This window comes from Ailuropoda melanoleuca, unplaced genomic scaffold (genome assembly GCF_002007445.2).
Source record: "Ailuropoda melanoleuca isolate Jingjing unplaced genomic scaffold, ASM200744v2 unplaced-scaffold5105, whole genome shotgun sequence".
NCBI lineage: Eukaryota > Metazoa > Chordata > Mammalia > Carnivora > Ursidae > Ailuropoda > Ailuropoda melanoleuca.
This window is the reverse complement of record NW_023223893.1, coordinates 1-4240: the sequence shown is the minus strand read 5'-3', so window position 1 is coordinate 4240 and position 4240 is coordinate 1. Positions and strand designations below refer to the sequence as shown.

The following is a 4240-nucleotide window of genomic DNA, read 5'->3' as shown; positions in this document are numbered from 1 at the left end:
TTCTTTCTCTCCCACCCCTCCTGCTTGTATTCCCTCTCTCGCTGGCTGTCTCTCTCTCTCTGTCAAATAAATAAATAAAATCTTTAAAAAAAAAAAGGGAAAAAAAGAGACTCAATCATAGGAAACAAACTGAGGGTTGCTGGAGGGGAGTTCGGTGGGGGGATGGGGTAACTGGGTGATGGACATTAAGGAGGGCACATGATGTAATGAGCACTGAGTATTATCTAAGACTAATGAATCACTGACCTCTACCTCTGAAACTAAATATACATTGTATGTTAATTAATTGAATTTAAATTAAAATTTTTTAAAAAATGTAAAATAGCTGAAAATGTTTTAAAAAGAAAATGCAAAAACAATATAGCCTCCATTAATTGGATAAATTATACAGATTATATATTTATTCATAAATTATAAAGTATACAAATATTATAAATTAGGTTATAGTCACACAATAGAATACTGATAGCAGTGACAATGCACAACTTACTGCTACGTATTATAATATGGATAAATCTCAACCATAATGGTAAGCAAAAAAGAAAAACGAAAAACAAAAACAGAAGGCAGATACGAAAGAATGCCTAGTACATGACCCCATTTATATAAAGTACAAGAATGGCTAAAATTGACCCAGGCTCTTAAAAGTTCAGTTAGAGGTCATCCCTGGAGAGCATTAGGGGCACTTCTCGGATTTTCTTTCTTTATGTGAGTGCTGGTTACACCTTATATTACTATAGATCATAAAGGACCCATTATTGTTTATAATATTGGAGTATTTAAAAAAATAATGACATCAAATTTCTCCCCCCTTTTCTGTGAAGCTTGAGATAATAAGACTAACTCAAGCTTCTAGCTTTCTTAATTCTCTGGAGGAAAAACTATTGTTCTAAGTAATATTTGCCATGAGACATTCTAAGGCCAGGAAACAAAATGGTAAGCTAGAACCCTGCACTAAAACCAGCTGGATATGGGGTAGCTCAGTGACTCAGTAGGTTAAATGTCTGCCTTTGCGTCAGGTTATGATCCCAGGGTCCTGGGACCGGGTGCCACGGTGGGCTCCCCCGTCTCTTCCCTGCTCTTGCTCTCTCTTGGTATCTCTGTCTCTCTCTCTCCCAAATAAATAAATAAATGAATGAATAAATAAAACCTTTAAAAAAGCTGCTAATTATTTTGAAAATTCTAAAATGATAGTTCTTCCAAAAATAGATTTCAGAAGACCAGACTGGAGGTGTTCTAACTGGATAATTTCAGTAGAAAAGATCTGGAGCTCTTAGTGGAGCTCAAACCCAATAAGAACCAATGGTGCAAAAAAGCGGTCACCAAAACGAAGTCCCTTTAACTCAGGCTTTATTACTAGAAGTCCAGGGTCTTTGAGTTGAACCAGCAACAGCTACAAGCATATGGCCAATTCCAGAGACTAAATTGGGGGGGTATTGCCAATATGGAGTGTTCAGAGGGGTGTAGCAAAGAATAGGAAAGAAGAGCACAAAATAATTAGAGAGAAAATGATGAAGGAACTGAATAAAAGTTTCAAGACCAACATGCTTGGCAATCACACAGATGGGAAGAAATTTGCTGTCTGGTGATCTGCAAATGCAGGAGACAAACAAATGGGCACTTATTTTCAGGTTTCTTCACCACCAAGGAAAATCTAACCAAGGTGTTCATAAATAGAAGAGGGACCCACCAGGGAGAGGCGACTGGAGTCGGAACAGAGAGCTTGTACCGCTGGGTGGTTTCAGCCACGCGCAGGACGAGGTGTTTCTGTAGGAGAGCAAGGGGAACCACTGCTACTGGACTTGACCCTCTCACTGTTGATGATTCTGGCTTCAGTCTAAAGGGGAGTCATTATGCGGGACTTGAGAGCCAACTTTCTAAATCTCCCCGCTCTTGCCTAAAAAGCATCTCCTCTATGAATCTGCTGCTGTGCTTTGCTTTCACTCACCTGGGGTTTCATTAATTAGGACTGCAGAGAAGGGCTGGTTCAGCACACAGGAAATTGCTTAGGGCGCCATTGAGACATGGTGGTGGGGCAGGGGGCTAGTCTGAACACAGCCAACAAGGGCGGGGAAGGGGGGCGCCCCAGTGGCTGGGAGGCTGGCGGCAGCCCCTCTGGGCGATCTGGACAGGCAGAGCCAAGGGTTGAATAGTGAGGCATTGGGTGGAGAAAACTGTGCAGGAACGTCCCCCTTGTCAATCAGGGATTGCCTTTTCTGGTCTTCCAGTGGTATTTGCCAGTTTTGCTCCCATTTTCCCTGTTTGTCCCCTTTTGCCCTGTGTCATTTCATGAAGATCAAAAGGGACGTGGAAAGGGCAATTGCAATCTCTTAAGCAAGAATGGAAACAGAAACAAACACAGAGCAAAGACACAGTTATTTCCCTGACTTCCAGTAAGCAGTCGTCTTCCAGGAGCTTGCCTGACAGGACCACCCCAAATGCTTATCACGGGTTGGTTGAGGGTGCCCCTGTGCCAGAGTCGCCTCACCTGCTCAGTATGCTTGTCCACAGCTCAGGTTCCCTTCACTCGAGCCCACACCTTGGGCTCAGGCTGGAAGGCAGAGGAAGGGCAGAAATACTTGTGCTCACTAAGTGGTGTCTTACTCACTCACAAGAGAGTCAAAACTGCTCATTGCCTGTTCTGCATGAAGCCCTGGTGCAGGTTTGAGACTGAGGAGAAAACGCTCCCGCTTCACCCTCGCCACCCAGCGTGGTGTTCAGAGCGGTCTCCTGGGCCAACTCTCCTTGTCCTGCTCCCCCCACAACCTGTTCCAAGCGACAACCCACAGAGCAGTTGGGGCCATGGGCCCAACATTCCAGCTCTGTCCTGTGAGGTGACCATGATATTATGTGACAAGGAAGGCCAAAGGTGGAGGAGGTGAGGTAGGAAGTGATGGTGAGAAGACACAAGAAGCGTTGCTGCACGTACAGTTGAGCATACAACAAACAGTCTTGTTCTTACCATTCAAGACGTTTCTGGGAAACGGGCTGACATCGAGTGTATACCACAGACTTCCTGGAGATGCACAAGAACAAAACCCCCATCATCGTGTTTAAGTAGAACACAGAGGACCAGCTTGGCAATTCCCTGGGAGAAACTAAGCAAAACCAGGTTAGTCGTACAAAGGTTGATTTTGCTTATTTTCCAAGAGGATTTGACGTGGGTCATTTCTTGCTTCTGCCTCTGGAAATCACAAGCAAAACTTAAACTCTTCCCCAGAACTGGTACCAGGGAACCAGCTTGCAATTCCCTACCATTTAAGAAAATTCTCACCTTAGCAGCCATCACTGTGAAGAGTACCCAGGCGCTGCTGTCTCACTGTACCAGCTGCTTTAGGACCACACCCACACTCCGTGTTTCGTTTGAGTGCGCCTGGTTTGCAATCTTTTTGGTGCTTGCACCAGAAACTTGTACGAAGTCCCACTTCTGCGATTCACTGGGTTTCCTTCTGTAATTTCTGAACTTCTGGCACTAATAAAGGGGTACACACTTTGGTGAGTGGTGGAGAACATGTGTAAAGACAAGACGCTACATGGTAAAGGGGAGAGCGGGACATGGTAGGAGACACTGAGCAGACCCAGCCATGAGCCAGGGCTTTTCCCCCACTGCGCATGCCCTCCTGCTGGCCGTGCTCCCGACACTGAGGCTGGGACTGGGGCAGAGCTCAGGGCTCGGAAGGGCAAGGTCTGTTTTTGGTGCTGAGAAAGGGTCTGAGAATACTAGGAAGGGGNTGAGAGTACTAGGGAGGGACTGTGCACACCCAGCCTCCTTGACTATTTTGTGCCAAGACGTGGATAAAGCTGACTTAATTTACCCTTAGATGTCTCCCACTCAACACTCCCCTGATGAACCTAGAAGTCAGAACCCCAGGACTAGCGGACCAGTGGGCTTTGACGAGTGTTGCCCTGACAGGGCTCGCTCTTCCAAACCTCCCAGTTTTGTCATTGTCCTCCCCCTGATTTGGTTGCTACCCATGGTCTCCCATTAGGGATCAGTAGGCACAGGCACGTGCCACTCTGTGGCTCTCTGCGAATCCGCTCAGCCCTCATGGGGGTTGGTGGGCTGGGGCTCTCATGCCCACTAGCTAAGGCCAGAAGTAGCGGGCACCTCTAAAGCTGTTGTGGGAAAAGGCCCACGATCACCTGCCACAACCCTTATTTTAACCCTGAAACATGTGAAGGGAGGCTCAGAGCCCCTGTGAGTCCGGCCCATAGCCATAAAACACACGCAGCCTAGTGC

At 46.4% G+C, this 4240-nt stretch overlaps 1 long non-coding RNA gene across 5 annotated transcripts; it reads right to left on the bottom strand.

Moving 5' to 3' along the window:
• Positions 1-342: 342 nt before the first annotated feature.
• On the bottom strand, positions 343-3659 carry LOC109488706. Of its 5 annotated transcripts, XR_004622981.1 has the most exons (4): positions 3275-3659; positions 2963-3098; positions 1691-1767; positions 343-1590 (listed from the first exon to the last, which is right to left on the bottom strand). It is a non-coding gene; the product is annotated as an uncharacterized LOC109488706 (long non-coding RNA). The 5 variants fall into 5 exon arrangements; XR_004622977.1 differs by having other exon boundaries at positions 1691-3098; XR_004622980.1 differs by having other exon boundaries at positions 343-1767; positions 2489-3098.
• Positions 3660-4240: the final 581 nt, after the last annotated feature.